Source organism: Mustela nigripes, chromosome 6 (assembly GCF_022355385.1).
Source record: "Mustela nigripes isolate SB6536 chromosome 6, MUSNIG.SB6536, whole genome shotgun sequence".
Lineage (NCBI taxonomy): Eukaryota > Metazoa > Chordata > Mammalia > Carnivora > Mustelidae > Mustela > Mustela nigripes.
The window spans coordinates 83498886-83520833 of record NC_081562.1 but is presented as its reverse complement, the minus strand read 5'-3'; the positions used below and the strand labels follow the sequence as shown (position 1 = coordinate 83520833).

The following is a 21948-nucleotide window of genomic DNA, read 5'->3' as shown; positions in this document are numbered from 1 at the left end:
TTTACACTGTCTTTGGAGTGAAAACGTGCTACTAAAATTGTCATAAGGAAATACAGACATGACCACTAGACCAGAGAAGAATGCCACATTTGGGAGCTACTGATAGTAATACTCCATTTGAAATGGCAATTAAATAAGGTAATCAGGTTCTCTTAGCTTGAGGAGACTAAAGAGAAGAGGTAAGCCAGAGACTTAATATTAAAGGGATAATGTACATGAGAAAAAGTGGATGAAGATTGCCTTCAATCTGAAAGTACTCCAATTCCAATTCAACAACCCCTCTTTTATTTTCTTAAGCTGATCTGAGATTCTCTTTGCTCCTAAATAATCCTAATATGATATATGTTTTTATAAAAATGCAAGTTGAATATCCTTCTTTCTCATCCTTAAAATTTTTATTTATTATCCATATATTTTAACATAAGCCAATAATTCCATAATAGTAAAAAAAGTAATAGTTTGAGCAGGCATTTTTGTTTTGTTCCTAATTTTAATAAAAATGCATCTTGTCATGTGCCTGGGTGGTTCAGTTAGTTAAGCATCTGACTTCGGTTCAGGTCATGATCTCAGAGTCCTGGGATGGAACCCTATATCAGTCTCCCTGCTCAGCAGGAAATCTGCTTGTCCCTTTCCCTCTGCTTCTCCTTTCTCTCTCTCTCTCCCTCTCTCTCCCCCAAATAAATAAATAAATACATAAATAAATAAATAAATAAAATCTTTTGAAAAATAAAAATGTATCTGGCAAATCACAATAAGTGGTATATTAGATATCAGTTTGTGACCCATATTTTTTCACATTAGCTAGCTATCTGTTTTTGTTTTAAAGAAATACTGTCGGGGCACTTGGGTGGCTCAGTGGGTTAAGCCTCTGCCTTTGGCTCAGGTCATGATCTCAGGGTCCTGGGATCAAGCCCCACATTGGGCTCTCTGCTCACTAGGAAGCCTGCTTGCCCCTCTTTCTCTCTGCCTGCCTCTATGCCTACTTGTGATCATTGTCAAATAAATAAACAAAATATTTTAAAAAAATAAAGAAATACTATCAAAATAGGTATCAAATTTTATAAAGTAGACTTCCAACACTTACTGAGATTATCATATGTCTTTTTATTGGAGAAATTATAAAATTTTCTAAAATTAAATGATCATTACATTTATACAAAAACCTATTGAAGGATAATACATCTTTTCAAATAACATAAAATTAAATCAAATTAACTTGTATTTGGGAATGGATCATATATATTATAATTAATAGTGATTGTTATTTGGGTTTCAGGATCAAGTTTGTGTTATCTTACTGATTATATGTTCAAATCTTCTGCAGTATTGTTGATTTTCTCTCCATGTCATCCATCAAAGACTAAAAACTACATATGTACATATTTTTATGTATACTTTGATATATAGTTATATGTATTTGATATAGATATGTATTTGTTATATAGTTATGATATATATGTATATGTCATCATAATTGTGCTTCTGGCTATATTTCCACATTTTTGCTTCATTCATTTTGAAATTATACTATGTAGCATAAAAAGGTAGCTTTGTCTTTATTATGGATTATACCTGTTATAAAATGGAACTCTTTTTTGGCTTAATGGTTTTTATTTGAATTTCAGTTTCTGTGATATAAGTATTTCCACTTATTCTTTCATTTTAACTTTTTTTATTTGGACATAGTTGACACACAATGTTACATTTGTTTCAGGTGTACAACATAGTGATTCAACAAGTTTATACATTATACTATGTTCACCACGTGTGTTCACCATGTGTAGCCATCTGTCCCAGTACATAGTTATTACAGTATCATTGACTACACTTATGCTGTGTCTTTCATCCTGTGACTTTTTCCTTCCATAACTGGAAACCTGCATTTCCCACTCCCTTTCATCCATTTTGTGCATTTCCCCACCCACCTCCCTCTGGAAACCATCTGCTTGTTCTCTGATTCTGCTTTTTGTTTATTCATTTGTGTTTTTTTAGATTCCCCATATGGTATTCGTCTTTCTCAGTCTGATTTATTTCACTTAGCACAAGGTACCACCACTTTAGCTTCAGAAAGTTTGCCAGAACACTTCCTCCACCCCCAAAACATTCCACCCTCCAGTGCAAGCACTCAGGAAATTCTTGGCTGATTGCTTCAGATCCCGCTGCCTCATCAGGATGTCCCCTGCTTGGAGCACTCTGGGAAACTCAAGTCCATGCTTTCATCACTTTCAGCCAACCTACAAGGGCACCCCCCATGCAGAGTGCCCTGGAACGCTCCTGCTTGTACCAGCCTCAGCTTCAACCTAGCCAAGGCACTCCTTGAGACACACTGGCTTGCACTTCAGCTTCCACTCTCAGTGTGGAGAGCCCCAAGACAACCTGGCTTGCAAACACTCATTCTTTCTTTTTATGTATTTTCACTATATATATATCTTTGTCTATCACTTTAGTTTTAACAATTCTGTATTATATTGTTGTATGTAGTTTATCTTTAAGCAGGATATCATTAGATTTTTGTTTCTTAAACCTGTGCCTTTTAATGAGAATACTTAAAACTTCATATTTAATACTACTGTAATTTTTACACTTATGGTCATAAATTATGGTTTACTTTATTTTTAATGTCTTTTGCAATAATTTTTGTTGCGCGCTTTCTTCTCTACTTTTATTTTTGCCATAAAAACGGACGTGAGAGCTAACATTTATCAAGCTGTTAGCCAGGACAGTTCTGGTATACTTTAAAGCAATCTTATTTATTCATTACAGCAATCTTGTAAGGTAAAAGGGGTAGTCCCTTTTTATAAATGAAGAAACTGAGGGTTGCACAGAATGAACTTACCTAAGGTTACTCACTTACTGTGATGAAGTCAGGATTGATACTCAGGAATTGTGCACTATGAGCCCAAATTCATGACCATTGTGTTTCCCTCCCTCTCCCTCTCTCTCATTCTCTCTCTCTCCCTCTCTCTACCCTTCTCTCTCTCTCTCTCTTTTTTTTTTAGTTCCTTCACTTTTATTTTTATTTATTTATTTATTTATTTATTTTTGATTTTTTAAAATTTTTTATTTTTTAGTTTTTATAAACATATATTTTTATCCCCAGGGGTACAGGTCGGTGAATCACCAGGTTTACACACTTCACAGCACTCACCAAAGCACATACCCTCCCCAATGTCCATAACCCCACCCCCCTTCTCCCAATCCCCCTTCCCCCAGCAACCCTCAGTTTGTTTTGTGAGATTAAAATCTCTTTTTTTAATCACCTCTGCTGAATTGAAAAATAAAAATTTCAACCTGATTTTAAAGGGTTTGTTAAGTACATAATGCAGTCTCTCTTCCAAAAACCAAACTCTGGAAAAATGTAAAAGGGACTATGTGTAACCTCTTTTTAATCCCACATAGAAGGAGTACTCAGAAATTTCATTATAGAAATAGTAATGTACTTAACTATGGGATACAACAGAGGTGTTATATACTATGTTGTATATACTATGTTACATAGAATATAGCACCTCTGTTTTATGTTCCATATATATCTTTTCTGAAGGATTGGCACAATCTTAGCATTGTATTAAAACATAGATGGTGCGGCCACTTTGGAGAGCAGTGTGGAGATTCCTCAGGAAATTAAAGATAGAACTTCTCTGTGACCCTGCAGTTGCACTACTGGGTGTTTACCCCAAGGGTACAGATGTAGTGAAAAGAAGAGCCAAGATTCCCTTCAACAGAGGAATGGATAAAGAAGATGTCATCCATATACATAATGGAATATTAATCATCAGAAAGGATGAATGCCCAATATTTGCATTCACATGGATGGGACTAGAGGGGATTATGCTGAGTGAAATAAGTCAAGCATAAAAAAATCAATTATCACATGGTTTCACTTATTTTTGGAAAATAAGAAATAGCATGGAGGGCATTAGGAGAAGGAAGGGGAAAATGAAGAGGGAGAAATAGGATGAGGGCAAGAATCATGAGAGACTAGACTATGGACTCAAGGATATAAACTGAGGGTTTCAGAAGGGAGAGAGTAAAGGGATGGTGAGCCTAGTGATGGGTATTAAGGAGTGTATGGATTGAATGGAGCTTGGGTGTTTTAGGAAATGAATCATGGAACACTACTTTAAAACTAATGATGTACTGTATGGTGTCTAACATAACATATTAATAATAATTAATAATAATAATTAATATCCGCCTTGAAAAAAAACATAGATGGTTGAGAGTAAAATTTTCACTAACTTTTACTTTCCTTTCTCAAATGGGAAAGCATCTAAATCTGTGTGTTTACATATAGAAGCCTTTAAAAGGAATTGACTTCTTTATTCATGGGAGGGCTGTAAATTTCTTTAAATCTTTAAGACTACTTATGGAAGAGAGGGTTTCTAATTGTCCTTGTTTTATTTTAAATAACATATATAGAATAAACATATGTAGTTTTTATGTATATATTGAGTGCAAAGTCTTCATGGACAGGAGAGACAACAGTAGAGAAAGATCATGGTTAATTCAGGGAGATGCTCAAAGAGAAGGGTCAGGCTGTGATCCAGAGCAGAGAGAGGCACTGACCATAGATGAAAGAGGGACTTTTCCTCAGACTGAAGGGGAGAAAAAAAGAGGAACTCCATATGTGGGGATTAGAAAGTCAGAGATCACCTGTAGCAAGAATAGAACATTTCCTCTGGGAATTATCAGCTGAAAGTTAAGAGTGTCAGGTTAAAGGAGTAGGTAACTTCAGGAAAGTAATGAAATCATTGAACTAGTCACACTGGGAAAGATTATATATGCTTGGGCAGAAAGAGTGAGGGGGTGGGGACTATTAGAGACTAAAGAGGCTCTCAGTAGAGTCTCATACACCGGAGTTGACCAGTATGTATGTATGTATGTATCCTCTGTTCCCCTATCAGCAAAGCAGTTTGTAGCCAGGAGCCTTCTGCACTCCTGTGTCCTCCTCCAGCCACAACATTTTTAGCTTATCAATCTCTGGACAGAGGACTTCTTTGATTCTGGCTACTGCTGCTTCTCCTTTGAGCAGTGAACAGTGAACAGTTCCTGGCTCCCAGGAGTGCCTACTCAACATCCCTCTCCAGGGACTACCTGACACAAGATTGCCAACAAGGTGTTGAAAAAATATGTCATGAGAATTGGGCCTAAGCTCTCCTCAACACTGAGGAGACAAAAGAAGACTAAAATGATAGAGGGGTACCATATTCTTATAGCTGAAACCAAAGGACTCAAAAAAGCATCAGTTAGATGACTGAACACTTGATCTTTTCCTAGAAGTGATCTTGAAGTGAGCTGTTTTGAGTTTGAATTTGACTCTGGACCTAGCATTGATTGGGAACTAAGCCTGCTTTGTGCTGAATCCATCTGGAGCCCTCTGCAGAAGACCCCTACTGCTAGAGTTTCTTTCACATGTTGGAGCCCTACTTTGGAGGTTTTAGACAGTTTGGTTCAAAGTGCAGGGTATATTTTGGGCCCAGGACAGGTCGGCTCAGTGGGAAGTTTAGTGAGTCAGAAAAACACTGAACCAGAAGGATGTGAATAGGGACTAGTTTTAAATTTCTTATTAGAAATAGAAATTGAACCCAAGATGGGGAAGATTATGGCTCAAGTCACAAAATGAAGTAGTAATTGTCCTGCAACTCTGAGGTCTTTACCTCAGATTTTGGATTTTGTGTTCTATTTCTTCATGCACAGGATCTGGACAATCAATCAATCATGAATACAGAAACCAAAGAGGGAGTCTTTCTCCCTACTTCTGTTCAAAGACTCCATAAGTCACTTGTTTTCAAAGCTATTTTATTAGTTAAATTTTTTTTTCACTGAAGAAAAAAGTAAACAGTAAATGAAGAGCTGTAGTGACTATAGAACAGGTGGGTGGGGATGGGAAAATGCCACATACTTGACTAGCCTCCAGAAAAGACTCCAGAAAACTTGTAGTAGAGTCTAGGATCCTAGGGATTTCTAAGGTTCCTTGAGGTCAGTGCCTGCCTTCAGATGGGATCAAAACAGCAAAAGTAGCTGTTGGACAAGTGTAATGAAGGGTGTGGAAGATTTTTTGTCTGCTGTTTTTAGGAAAGAGAACAAGAGAATTCCTCTTTGAATGAGTAAATCCTAATCTGTCATGTCAACAGTAAGTTGATGTGTCACCATCAAGACATCTTCAGATGCTTCAGGTAGGGAAATGAGGGAAAACCAGAAGAGCCATCTCTGATACACTAATTGCCCCACCTCTGTAGATTTCTGCTTCTTTCAGCCTTAATTATTCTTAGTGCTCAGTTTAGCTTTTCCTTTAGTTTAATCTTCTTGGAATTTTACCTGGCCCAGAAGTCCCCATTTCTGTTTCAAGAGTCATACCACTGATACCTGTATTGAGTATTGAGACATTCTGGGTAAAGAGAAATTCCAGACATAGTCAATGGCCCAAACTCCGAGACCACCTAATTCCTGTCTGAGTTGCCATGTTCCCCCAGGAGAAAGCACAGTCTCCAAATTAGGAAAGACTTACCTATAAGCAAACTGCTGCAGTGTTGCAAAGTAGGAAACATGTAGGAATTGGACTCAGAGGACCTTGAGTGAGTCCCAACTCTACTTACTTTGTAAGGCCCATGACTGCATCACTTAATATTTCTGACCCACAGAAACGGGGTCAGTAATACCTATGTTACAAGGCTTTGTAAGGATTAAATGATATCAAGAGCACATATAGAGCTTGTTACAGTACTTGGCATAAATTATGCATTAAATAAATAAGAGTTATTATCCTAGGAGTAGGCTTAAGTAAGTGTGGGTAGGAAGGAGAATGTATGAAATGACTTTGGGGGAAGGAAGGAAAAAAGGAAGGGAATTAAGGCTTTTCTCAATGGGGTACAATATAAAATGCAAGTGGTAAGTTAGTGTATCCTGGCAGGAGAGGGAGAACGTCTGAAGAGAAAAAAAGATGAAAAAGTCTTAGAAATCAGGCTGGGAGGGACTGGGAACCAGAAAGTACTTTTCCTATTTAAAAAAAAAATGCATTTGGTAAAAACATAATTTAACAGCATAGGTAAAATATTTAATGGGAAAAGTACATACAACCTTGACACTCAACAGATTACATTATTTTATTTGTCATTTTTCATTTCAGTGTTCTGCATAATAGAGTTTTTAAAACTTTTATAAAGCATTTCCTAGATTATGAAAACTATTCTCACATATTACTTCATTTTTATTCCCATTTTGTGTTTGAGAAGGTTAGGTCTTGACTAGGTTTCACAGCTGTAATCAGCAAGAACTTTCTGACTGAATCTAGTGCTCATTTTACTATCACAGAAGCTGTTTTAGAACCTTAGGACATATTGAAAACTCATAGGATCAAGGAATATTGGGGTCACTCATTCACACCAGTCTCAACCCAAAACTCCTTAAATCCACATATATTTATTGTCTTGTGTGAAGCACTGGAAAGAGAATTGAATGTAAAAGCAGAACACCTGGGCTGGTCTTAGTTCTGAGACCATCTAGCTATGTGAACTTGTATAAGTCATGTTCTGTGTGAAGATGCTAAATGTACTTTGTTAGATACATTTTTTAATTTGTTTTTTATTTTCAGCATAACAGTATTCATTATTTTTACACCACACCAAGTGCTCCATGCAATCCATGCCCTCTATAATACCCACCACCTGGTACCCCAGCTTCCCACCCCCTGCCCCTTCAAAACCCTCAGATTGTTTTTCAGAGTCCATAGTCTCTCATGGTTCACCTCCCCTTCCAATTTCCCCCAGCTCCCTTCTGCTCTCTAACTCCCCATGTCCTCCATGCTATTTGTTACACTCCACAAATAAGTGAAACCATGTGATAATTGACTCTCTCTGCTTGACTTATTTCACTCAGCATAATCTCTTCCAGTCCCGTCCATGTTGCTACAAAAGTTGGGTATTCGTCCTTTCTGATGGAGGCATAATACACCATACAGTGGAAAAAAGACAGTCTCTTCAATAAATGGTGCTGGGAAAACTGGGCAGCTATATGTAGAAGAATGAAACTCGACCATTTTCTTACACCGTACACAAAGATAAACTCAAAATAGATAACAGACTTCAACGTGAGACAGGAATCCATCAGAACCCTAGAGGAGAACATAGGCAGTAATCTCTTCGATATCAGCCACAGCAACTTCTTTCAAGATATGTCTCCAAAGGCAAAGGAAACAAAAGCAAAGATGAACTTTTGGGACTTCATCAAGATCGAAAGCTTCTGCACAACAAAGGAAACAGTCAAGAAAACAAAGAGGCAACCCACGGAATGGGAGAAGATATTTGCTAATGACAGTACAGACAAAAGGTTGATATCCAGGATCTATAAAGAACTTCTCAAACTCAACACACACAAAACAGACGATCATATCAAACAATGGGCAGAAGATATGGACAGACACTTCTCCAATGAAGACATACAAATAGTTATCAGACACATGAAAAAATGTTCATCATCACTAGCCAGCAGGGAGATTCAAATTAAAACTACATTGAGATATCACCTTACACCAGTTAGAATGGCCAAAATTAGCAAGACAGGAAACAACATGTGTTGGAGGGAATGTGGAGAGAGGGGAACCCTCCTACACTGTTGGTGGGAATGCAAGTTGGTGCAGCCTCTTTGGAGAACAGTGTGGAGATTCCTCAAGAAATTAAAAATAGAACTTCCCTATGACCCTGCCATTGCACTCCTGGGTATTCACCCCAAAGATACAGATGTAGTGAAAAGAAGGGCCATGTGTACCCCAATGTTTATAGCAGCAATGGCCACGGTCGCCAAACTATGGAAAGAACCAAGATGCCCTTCAATGGATAAGGAAGATGTGGTCCATATACACTATGGAGTATTATGTTAGATACATTTTAAGTATTCGGTGTTTGCTGATGTGATTAAAAATGGCATTTTTATTTCATTTTGGAAAGTTTGCTTATTTATAAAAATACAAAAATTTAATTTTTATATATTGATACTATTAGTGCCAAACTTTCTAAATAACTTACTAATCTAATAATTTATCTATAGCTTCTTTTGACTTCTTATATAAAAAATCACATTATCTTGAGAAATGGCAGTTTTTGTTGCTTACAGCACTTACACCTTTTATTTCTTTTTCTTGCCTATTGCACTGGCTAGTATCTCTGATATAATGTTGAAGCTGTAACAGCAGACATCCATGTCTCATTCCCAGTCTAAGAGAAAAAGTTCTGAATATTTCATCATTAAGTTTGATTGCTGTAGATTTTGAGGACATTCATATCAGAGTGAGAAAATTCCCTATCTTTAGTTTTCTGACAGAAGTGAGAGGGTGATATACTTTATCAAATAATTTTTCTGCAACTATTGATACTATCTTATTATTTTTTCCTTTATTCTGATTGATTTTTCAGATGTTAAACCAATTTCTTTACAAATTCAACTTAGTAATACTGAATTATAATTTTTATATTACTGGATTAGATTTGTTAACATTTTGCTTTAGGGATTTTACATCTAGGATCATTAGAGAGACTGGCCTGTAATATTCCTTTTTTAAAAAAATTTATTTATTTGCCAGAAAGAGGGAGAGAGTGGGCATAAGGTAGGGGGACAGAGAAGAGGGAGAGGGAGAGGTAGACTCCCCACTGAGCAGGGAGCCCAATGAGGGGCTCAATCCCAGAACCCTAGGATCATGACCTGACCCAAAGGCAGACGTTTAACTGATGGAACCACCCAGGCACCACTGTAATATTCCTTTCTTATAATGATTTTGTCAGTTTTGGCGAAGTTATTTTGGCCTCATAAGACAAGTTGGGAAGTGTTCCTTATTTTCAGTCTCCAGAAGAGTTTGGTAATACTGGTATCACTACTTCTTTAAAAGTTTTGAATATTCACTGGTAAAGCCATTGAGCCTGGAGTTTTCCTTGTGAGAAGACACTTAATTTAAACCAATGATGACAAGATATAAAATTTTTGTCTCTTGTTATCATCTTTGTTTTAATCTTGTTTGGGGCATCTGGCCTACTCAGTCAGAGGAGTATGCACCTTTTGATCTCAGGATCATGAATTCGAGTCCTTTGTTGGGTGTAGAGATTACTTAAATAAGTAAAAACTTTTTAAAAGTCTAGTTTGTCCGATATAAGTATTGCTACTCCAGCTTTTTTTGACATCCAATTTTCTTTCTTTTTTGCCAAAGATTTTATTTATTTATTTGACAGACAGAGATCACAAGTAGGCAGAGAGGCAGGCAGAAATATAGAGGGGGAATCAGGCTCCCTGATGAGCAGAAAGCCCAATGAGGGCTTGATCCCAGGATGCTTGGATCATGACCTGAGCTGAAGGCAGAGGCTTTAACCCACTGAGCCACCCAGGCACCCTGACATCCATTTTCTTGATAAATGTTTCCCTACCTCCTCATTTTCAATCTGCAGGTGTCTTTAGGTCTAAAATGAGTCTCTTGCAAAGAAGGTCACTATATCATATTAAAAAGGACAATCCAGCAAGAACATACAATTGTAAATATTTATGCACCCAACATGGGAGCACCCAAATATATTTAAAAAGTTATAACAAATATAAAGGAACTCATTGATAATAATACAATGTTAGGGGATATTAACCCCCACTTACACCAAATGGATATATCACCTAAACAGAAAATATGCACAGAACAATGTTTTTGAATGATATATGGGGCCAAATGGACTTAACAGGTATATTCAATACATTCCATCCTAAAACAGAAGAATATACATTCTTTTCAACTGCACTTGGGACATTCTCCAGAATAGATCATGTATGAGGTTACAAATCAGACCTCAACAATACAGAAAGATTGAAATCATACCATGCACCTTTTTTGACCACAATGTTATGAAACTTGAAATCAGCCACAAGAAAACACTTGGAAAGACCACAAATAGATGGATGTTAAACAACATGCTACTAAAGAATGTATGGGTCAACCAAGAAATCAAAGAAGAAATTAAAAGTATATATGGAAACAAACGAAAATGAAAACCTTTGGGATGTAGCAAAAGGTGTCCTGAGAAGGAAGTATATAGCAATACAGGCCTACCTCAAGAAGCAGGAAATACCTCAAATAAACAACCTAACCTTACAGCTAAAGGAACTAAAAAGGACAACAAACAAAGCCTTAAGCTAGCAGAAGGAAGGAAATAATAAAGATCAGGGCAGAAATAAATGACAAACTAAAAAAAAAAAATAAAAAAAAAAATAAAACAACAATAGAACAGATCAATCTGGTTCTTTGAAAAGATTAATAAAATTTATCAATAAAATTGATAAACCTCTAACCAGACTTTCAAAAAGAAAAATGACCCAAATAAATAAAATCACAAATCAGAGAAATGCAATTATAAGAGAAGATTATGAAAAATTATACACCAAAACAAATTGCTCAATCAGGAAGAAATGGATAAATTTCTGGAAACATGTAAACCACCAAAACAGAAACATGAAGAAATAGAAAACTTGAACAGACTGATAACCAACAAAGAGATTGAATCAGTAATCAAAAACTTCCAACAAATAAAAGTCCAGAGCCAGATGGCTTCACAGGTGAATTCTACCAAATAAAAAAAATAGGAAAGGAAGGGTAACTTCCAAATTCATTTTATGAGGTCAGCATTACTCTGTTACAAAAACTAGTTAAAGACTCCACCAAAAAAGAGAACTACAGACCAATATATCTGAGGAACTTGTATGTAAAAATTCTCTATTAAATACTATCAAACTGAATCCAACAAGACATTTTAAAAAATCATTCACCACAATCAACTGGGATTTTTTTAATTAATTTATTTATTTTCAGAAAAACAGTATTCATTATTTTTTCACCACACACAGTGCTCCATGCAATCCGTGCCCTCTATAATACCCACCACTTGGTACCCCAACCTTCCACCCCCCCCCCCGACACTTCAAACCCCTCAGATTGTTTTTCAGAGTCCATAGTCTCTCATGATTCACCTCCCCTTCCAATTTACCCCAACTCCCTTCTCCTCTCTAACACCCCTTGTCCTCCATGCTATTTGTTATGCTCCACAAATAAGTGAAACCATATGATAATTGACTCTCTCTGCTTGACTTATTTCACTCAGCATAATCTCTTCCAGTCCCGTCCATGTTGCTACAAAAGTTGGGTATTCGTCCTTTCTGATGGAGGCATAATACTCCATAGTGTATATGGACCACATCTTCCTTATCCATTCGTCCGTTGAAGGGCATCTTGGTTCTTTCCATAGTTTGTTCCTGGGTTGCAAGTGTGGCTCAATATTTGCAAATCAATTGACATGATAGACCACATTAATATAAGAAAGGATAAGAACCATATGATTATTTCAATAGATGCAGAAAAACATTTGACATAGTACAACATTCTTTCACGATAAAAATCCTGAACAAAATAGGTTTAGAGGAACATACCTCAACATAATAAAGGCCATATTTGAAAAACCCACAGCTAATACCATTCTCAATGGGGGAAAACTAAGAGCTTTTTCTCTACAGTCAGGAAAAAGACAGGGATGTACACTCTCACCACTGTTGTTTAACATAATACTGGAGGTACTAGTCACAGCAATCAGACCAAAAAAAAAAAAAAAAAAAAAAAAAGGAAAGAAAGAAAAGGTATCCAAATTGACAAGGAAGAAGTCAAACTTCTACTATTTGCAGATGATGTGATACTCTATACAGAAAACCTGAAAGACCACCAAAAAACTGCTAGAACCAATAAACTAATTCAGTGAATTTGCAGAATACAAAATCAACATAAAAAGTCTGTTGCATTTCTGTACACCAATAATGAAGCAGTAGAAAGAGAAAATGAGGAATCTATCCCATTTACAATGGTATCAAAATCCATAAGATACCTAGGAATAAACCTAACCAAAGAGGTGAAAGTTCTCTACTCTGAAAACTATGAAACACTGACGAAAGCGTGCCTGGGTAGCTCATCCATTAAGCATCTGCCTTTGGCTCAGGTCATGATCCTGGGGTCCTGAGATCAAGACCTGCATCATGCTTCCTGCTCAGCAAAGAGCCTGCATCTCCCTTTCCCTCTGCCTGCTGCTCCCCTGTTATCTCTCCCTCTCACTGACAAATACATAAAATCTTTTTTAAATTGTTTAAAAGAAAAACACTGATGAAAGAAATTGAAGGTGACACAGGAAATGGAAAATTATTCCATGCTCATGGGTTGGAAGAACAGATATTGTTAGAATGTCTATACTACCCAAAGTAATCTAAACATTTAATGCAATTCCTATCAAAATACTGAAGGATTTTTCACAGAACTAGAACAAAAAGTCCTAAAAATTATATGGAACCACCAAAAACCCCATTAACCAAAGCAATCTTGAAAAAGAAAAGCATGGCTGGAGACATCACAATTCTGGACTCCAAATTATATTACAAAGCTGAAGTGATAAAATAGTATGATACTGGCACAAAAATAGACACATTGATCAGTGCAACAGAATAAAAAACCCAGAAATGAACCCACAACTATATGGTCGATTAATCTTAGACAAAGCAGGAAAGAATATCCAGTGGGAAAAGATCTTCAACAAATGGTGTTGGGAAAACTGGACAACTAAATGCAAAATAATGAAACTGGATCACTTTCTTACACCATACACAAAATAAATTCAAAATGAATCACACCTAAATGTGAGACCTGAAACCATAAGAATCCTAGAGAAGAACACAGGCAGTAACTTCTTTGACAACAGCCATAGCAACTTCTTTCAACATGTCTCCCAAGGCAAAGAAAACAAAAGCAAAAATAAATTATTGTGATGCCTCTGGCTTTGCTTTTCTTTTTCAAGTTTGCTTTGGCTTTTCAGGGGCTCTTTTGTGGTTCCATACAAATTTTAGGATTGTTTGTTCTAGCTCTGTGAAAAATGTTGTTGGTCGGGGTGCCTGGGTAGCTCAGTTGGTTGAACAATTGCCTTCGGCTCAGGTCATGATCCTGGACTTCCCGGATCGAGTCCTGCATTGGGCTCCCAGCTCCTTGGGGAGTCTGCTTATCCCTCTGACCTTCTCCTCCCTCATGCTCTCTCTCAATAATTCTCTCTCAAATAAATAAATAAAATCTTTTAAAAAAAATGCTGTTCGTATTTTGTTAGGGGTTGCATTAAATGTGTAGATTGCTTCAAGCAGTATAGTATATAGTATAGCAGTATAGTTGTGATGAGTGCCAGGTGTTGTATGGAAGTGTTGAATCACTATATTGTACACCTGAAACTGATATTATGTTGACTAACTGGAATTTAAATAAAAAGTTTAAAAAAAGGGGCACCTGGGTGGCTCAGTCATTAAGCATCTACCTTTGACTCAGGTCACAATCCCAGGGTCCTGGGATCGAGCCCTGCATCAGGCTTCCTGCTCAGTGGGAAGTCTGCTTCTACCTCTCCCACTCCACCAGCTTGTGTTCCCTCTCTCGCTCTGTCTCTTTCTGTCAAATAAATAAATAAATCTTTAAAAAAGAGTAACTTAGCTATTCTTATAAAGATATATGAAACAGGGCACCTGGGTGGCTCAGTGGGTTAAGCCGCTGCCTTCAGCTCAGGTCATGATCTCAGGGTGCTGGGATCGAGGCCCGCATCGGGCTCTCTGCTCGGCAGGGAGCCTGCTTCCCTCTCTTTCTCTCTCTGCCTGCCTCTCTGTCTACTGTGATCTCTCTCTGTCAAATAAATAAATAAAATCTTAAAAAAAAAAAAGATATATGAAACAACCCCTCGAGATTTTATAGTTGTTTATCAAACAGTTGCATAGATTTCACGTACTTCTTTTTGAACATCCCATAAATCATATTAAATATAACCACAAAATCCAAAAGATAAAAAATAAAATAAAGGCTGCTCCATAAGGCTAAATCCTGGAGTAAAGACTGTACTAACAAAAGCACTGCCATCTTAATAGACATGTAGCATCAGAAGTGAATCATTATTGTTGTTAGCCACTGAAATTTGGGGTCACTTGTTATCATAGCATAACTTGGCCTAGGCTGACTGCTACATTCAACTTCCCCTTCTGTAGGTCCATTAGCCTCTCTTCAATTCTGAGCTGCCTCCACTCCTCCTTCACCCAATATGGAGCTTACTGTTAACAGGTAATTTTTGTGAGGCCATTTCCATATGTGGGGCTCATAAAGTATCCCTAAGCCTCTTTTCCTAGTCCAGAATATCCTGGGCACCCAGTTTTCTGGGGGTCAAGGCAAACCCTTCACTGAGTCCACCAGTGTTCACCAATCAACCACAGTCTTTATTTCTCTTGTGGGCTTCTGAATACAGTAGGTAACAGAAAAAAAGTTACCCAATAGAGGTAACAGAAAAAAAGGTATGCTGGTGGGCTGAGAAGTGAATAACGAGGAGACTACAGTGTAAAGTGTACTCCTACCCCCCCAAAAAGAAAAATTGGCAATAAAGAGAAAAAAAAATAAAGAAGTTCTTGGGAACTCCACCAGTCTGATGTCTCATATGCGTTCTTATATATTCCAATTACCTTCTCTTTCATTCCCTGATACAGAGGAGTAAAATCTAGTTTGTAGAGGTAAGCCAAAGTTTTCATTTCATCTTTTCTTCTGACTATACTCACTACTTGTTTCCTTAGCAGAGTAGGTCCTTTCCTGCTACAGCACTGGCCCTAAGGAAGCTGACTCCCTCTGGAGTAGTAAGGGATATTAATTCTGCCCACTATGTTTTCAAATGGGAATGACTTTAGCAATAACAGTGCTAAAGCCCCATAGAGAGCAATACAATAAAATTAGAGAAAGGAACATTTTCTCAATGAAGTAGGAGGCAAGACCCTAAGCTGAAAGCTGGAGAAGCAAGGGTTGAGAAAGGAGTGTCTTTGTAGGAGTAATGAACTTTTAAATTGTATAGACCTGGTTATTTGTGTTGTGCACATTTTCACATTCAAAATCCAAAAGCTGTCGGAGAAAAGACAAATCCTTTACAGAGCCTCCTGATCCCCTGCTTCTTAGTTAGTAAAGCAATTTGTGACCAGAAACTTTCTGCACTTCTATACTTTCGGCCAGACTTCTTTTGGTAATAGCCATGTTAGTAGCCACTTTGTCCTATGATTGGTGACACCTTTGGCTCTGGTTACTGTTCCCTTCCCCATGAGCAGTGAACAATTCCTGACTCTCCAGAAGCTCTTCTCATTACCTTCCCAAGGCCTGCCTGGCACAAGATCCCAGAGATTTAATGAAAGAAGAAATACAGGGTGCCTGAGTGGCTCAGTGGGTTAGGTCTCTGCCTTTGGCTCAGGTCATGATCTCAGGGTTCTGGGATCGAGACCCGCATCAGGCTCTCTGCTCAGTGGAGAGCCTGCGTCCCCCCACCACCCCTGCCTGCCTATTTGCCTAACTGTGATCTCTCTCTATATGACAAATAAATAAATAAAAGAAAGAAGAAATACAACTCACACAAACTGGCCAGGAGCTCTTCTGAGTACTCAGAGAAAAAAGAAGAGAAAAATCCAAGTCTTAAGAGTCACCTCCAGAAAGACCTGCACCAGAATACTTTGACTTTTAACCACACCTGTCTGTATCTGTCTCTGCTCATATTATTGGCTGGAAAACAAAGTCTACTTTTCATGGGACCTGGCTTGAGGTCTCTCATCTCAAGCTGTTGGAACCACATCTCCTTCCAGCAACAGTGTCCTGTGGCAAGGCAGCCTGGCTGGAAAACCAGATGTTACATCGGACCAAAAGCAGTCCTGCTCAGTAAGGTTGGTGAAAGCCTTAGAGGCACGTTGGTATATGTATCTGGGGAAGATCTAGTAGACAGATCTAGTAGGGGCCCAACCCCCTCTAGTTTACACAGGACCTAGATTAGGGTAGTATCCTTCTCAAAATAAGACATAGCTACTTCTCATTAGAGCTGAGCTGTAAGTTTAAGTCTTCTGCCCTTTTGTCCATGTGGGGTCTTTCTGTTCTCTTTCTTTATGTATCAGGTTCTGGACACACACACACACACACACACACACACACACAACATTAGGCTTTTATTTTAAATGGGAATGTGTTACTGGCTACAAAGCCAGATGAAGAGTAGGAAAGTTTCCCCAGGGGATTAAAAATGAAAAAGGTAAAGAATAGAGAGTGAGAGATTCCTAGTGCTTCTGGCAATGGAATCCCTAGTTCACTGTGTTTTAGACAGCTTTTTGTAATAGAACCCTTTGCTTCAGTGAAATCCTACTACCAAATCAAGTATGATAAATAAATGAAAGGAGAAATGAGGCAATTGAGACAGATGCAAGGGCCTAAAGATGCCTCTAATTCCTTACCACCACAACACTTAAGAGTGGCCCCTCAGGCATTACAATGGAATATATAGAGTTCCATTCAACAGACTTTGAAAACACAGCCCTGGTAGTGTTCTGGGATCCAAGGTATGAGGGATTTCAAGGGGGTACCGTTTCAGTCCATTTACCCAAGCAAAACCAAACTACCGAGATGCCCAGCAGTGATGGGGAAGAGACCGCAAAACAATTTGCTCTTTAGGAGTTCAGCTTCCTTTGCCCTAGGTCTTCTCTCTCACTTCAATCCAGTTTTCTCTCTGCCATCCTCCCTGGAGATAACAAAGTTAGGCTGGGAGTTTCCTGAAATTCTCCAAGTCATTTCTTTACAAAAAGAGAAATATGCAGTGGAAAAATAATTTTACAACATTAGAAAAACATCTTAAAAGAAAAAAGGCCATAGGGAATAACATGGAGGATATTAGGAGAAGGAAAGGGAAAGTGAATTGCGGGAACTCGGAGGGGGAGATGAACCATGACAGACTGTGGACTCTGAGAAACAAACTGAGGGTTTTGGAAGGGAAGGAGGTGAGGGGATGGGTGAGCCTGGGTGGTTGGTATTAAGGAGGGCACATATTGCATGGAGCACTGGGTGTGGTGCATAAACAATGAATCTTGGAACTCTGGTAAAATAAAATTAAATTTTAAAAAAGAAGAGAAAAAAGGCCATAAGCATACTACCCAATAAGGACATCTTTACTATTTCTCAGTACTCTGTATCAATCTTTATTCTTACAAACAAAAGTTTGATTTTTGCACATCATGTTATAAGCTATATGGTTTACAAAAGTATTTGTTTCATTTACTCAATATCACAGATGAATACAGTAAGACTTAAAGAAACAGTAATTTTTAACCTGATGAGGGGCGCCTGGGTGGCTCAGTGGGTTAAGCCGCTGCCTTCGGCTCAGGTCATGATCTCAGGGTCCTGGGATCGAGTCCCGCATCGGGCTCTCTGCTCAGCAGGGAGCCTGCTTCCTTCTCTCTCTCTCTGCCTGCCTCTCAGTGTACTTGTAATTTCTCTCTGTCAAATAAATAAATAAAATCTTTAAAAAAAAATAAATAAATAAAAATTTTTAACCTGATGATGCTATTAGATGTTAGAGCTGAGACTCAAACTAAGATTACTACTTTAAGACTAGTTCTTTTTCCACTTCAACAGCAGCTGTCATACAACTGTAGAGACCACTGTCTAAGTACTAGAGCCAAGAAATATTGAAATATATTTTAGGTGAACTCCCTACTTGAAAATTTTCTTATGACCCCAGAATCACACAAAACTCAACTTGTAACATTCAATTGACAACACCAAGTGTAGTGCATTGGGAGAATACCACACTAGTCGAAATATCTGGTCTAGTACCAACCCAACATCATTTTGTTATGAGACCTTAGGCAATGCGTTCTGCCCATGTGTAAAATAAAGGCTTTAAAGTCCACTATGACACCACCCTCCCTTACTGTGACCTTACTATTCTGAAGAGGAATCACTTGTCCATGGACCTCCTAGTCTTTAACCATAAAAGGTTTTCCAGGCTTAACCACTGGGGCTCTTTTCCCTTTTGATTCCAGGACATACCTGACTTACACATGCATGGTATTTTTATTAAAAGAGTGATGAAGGTATAGAGATCATGACAAAACAGTGCTACTAGTTCGAAAAGAAGGGCAAGTGAAGAAATTGTATTTGAGAAGATACTTCCTTATCCTGAGTTTCCCGCTTTGGTCCATAGGTGAGGAGGTATATTGTCTGTGAGTAGAAAACTCCTGTTCACTGAGAAAGACTCAGATCAATATCTTCCCAGTAGAAAAATCATTCATTTCTTTAAAGGGACTGAATCTCTAAGCAACCTTGAAAAATGTCATTATAATTACTGAGTTTGTCCTTCTGGGATTATCTATTGACCCCCCAGATCCAGACCATGCTCTTTGTGCTGTTCCTGGGGATTTACTTTCTTGACTTTGCTGGGGAATCTGGTGATGATCCTGAAGATCATGGTTGATTCTTGCCTCCACACACTCATGAACTTCTTCCTCAGACACCTATCCTTCCTGGATCTCAGTTTCTCCTCAGTCACTGGGCCCAAAATGCTGCAGAACTTCCTATCTCAGAAGAAAAGAATATTGGAAAAGAAAAGAACTTCTTTTTCACTCTCTCTGGGGGAACAGAATTTTATCTGCCTTCTGCCATGGCCTACGATGCCATCTGCCACCCTCTGGTCTATACCATGGTCATAAACAGACCTCTCTGTATGGTGATTGTGAGCATAGCTTGGACAGTGGGATTTCTGATTTCCTTGATGAATAGTCTCTTCATCCATAAGTTATGTTTCTGTGAGTCCAACATCATCCCCCATTTTAGCTGTGAGCTACCTCCACTCTTTCCTCTGTCTTGTACTGATCCCATTGTCAATCAGATTCTTCTAGCAGTGTCATGTGTATTTCTAGGACTGATGACACTTCCTCTGATCCTCTTCTCTTACCTCAGAATCATTTCTGCCATTTTGAACATCCGCTCCCCTAATGGCCGAGCCAAAGCCTTCTCTACCCATTCCTCCCACCTCACTGTGGTGCTCTTGTTCTATGCGACAGCTCTATTCAGGCACATCAGTCCCACCTCAGGCTCAGTATTGGACTGAGTGATCTCCATCCAGTACAGTGTGATCACATCCTTGCTGAACCCCCCCCCCATCTACAGCCTCAAGAACCAGGAGTGGAAGGCAGCTCTGCAGAGGATACTGAAGCAACAAAAGAGTGCCTTAGGGTAGAAAAAAAGCTGTGTGATTCTGCTCAGGAAATAGAAGAAAATTATCTCTAAAGCAGATAGATTTTGATAGGCCTAGAGCACTTAGAGAAATTGCATTTCAGTTAAATTCAAGTATTTGCCTGGACTTCAAAGCAAATAAAGGATCACAAAAATGGAAGCTGGGGGAAAAGAGTTTGATGCACAGGCTCCTACTTATCAGCTCTTTGAAAAATATTCTGAGAGGGATCTTGGTTTCATCTGAGAAGATAGCAAGTGAAGTGTATTTGGAGCAGAGCAGGTGTCTGGCCAAAATGATTATTTCTGGGTGTGTCTTTGAGGGTATTTCTAGAAGAATTTGAATCAATGGTGTGAGTAAAGAAGAGTGCCCTCACCAATGTGGGTGGTTATCATCCAATCTGGTGAGGGCCCAAATACAACAAACTGCATTGGCAGGGTGAATTTGCATTCTCTGCTTGACATCCATCTCCTGCCCTCAGACATTGGTGCTCCTGTTCTTGGGCCTTCAGACTTAGATTGGAACTTACACCACTGGCTCCTCTGGTTCTTAGGCTTTTAGGTTTGGACTAGAATTACATCACTGGATTTTCTGGGTGCCCAGCTTGCAGACAGTAGAGCATGAGACTTCTCAGCCTCCCTAATCATGACAGACAATCTATCATAACAAATCTCTTATTCTATTCTATTGTTCTATTCTATTCTATTCTATTCTATTCTATTCTATTCTATTCTATTCACTCTGTTTTCTGGAAAAGCATGACCAATACAGCACAGAAAATTAAAAAATAAAAATTAATAGACTGTAAGACTAAAAGTCAGTATATTGTGCCTATTTTATTTTCCCTAAACTCTCCTGCCTGGGGGATTACATATAAAAATATAGTATGTGCATGTGCTTCTGTGAGTCACTATTTTTGTATCCTGTGAATAGATATTTAGTAGTGCAACTGCTTATAGTAGCACTATCCACAATAGCCAAAACATGGGAAGAGCCCAAATGTCCATCAACTGATGAATGCATAAAGACGATGTGATATGTACACACACACAAACACACACACACACACACACACACTGGAATATTATTCAGCCATCAAAAAGAATGAAAACTTGCAATTTGCTGTGATGTGGCTGGAATTAGAGTGTATTATGCTAAGCAAAATAAGCCAGTCAGAGAAAGATAATGCCATATGATTTCATTCTTATGTGGAATGTAAGATGAATATAGGGGAAGGAATGGAAAGAAGATGATAAAGACAGAGAGGGAGGCAAACCGTAAGACACTCTTTTTTTTTAAATTTTTTAAAATTAATTTATTTATTTTAAGAAAAACAGTATTCATTATTTTTTCACCACACACAGTGCTCCATGCAAACCATGCCCTCTATAATACCCACCACCTGGTACCCCAACCTCCCACCCCCCTGCCACTTCAAACCCCTCAGATTGTTTTTCAGAGTCCATAGTCTCTCATGATTCACATCCCCTTCCAACTTACCCCAACTCCCTTCTCCTCTCTAACACCCCTTGTCCTCCATGCTATTTGTTATGCTCCATAAATAAGTGAAACCATATGATAATTGACTCTCTCTGCTTGACTTATTTCACTCAGCATAATCTCTTGCAGTCCCGTCCATGTTGTTACAAAAGTTGGGTATTCATCCTTTCTGATGGAGGTATAATACTCCATAGTATATATGGACCACATCTTCCTTATCCCTTCGTCCATTGAAGGGCATCTTGGTTCTTTCCATAGTTTGGCGACCGTGGCTATTGCTGCTATAAACATTGGGGTACACATGGCCCTTCTTTTCACGACATCTATATCTTTGGCGTAAATACCCAGGAGTGCAATG

The 21948-nt window shown here is 38.3% G+C and overlaps 1 pseudogene; it reads left to right on the top strand.

The window, feature by feature from the left end:
* Positions 1-20096, top strand: part of LOC132020324 (olfactory receptor 8S1-like) — a 38628-nt pseudogene extending 18532 nt beyond the window's left edge.
* Positions 20097-21948: the final 1852 nt, after the last annotated feature.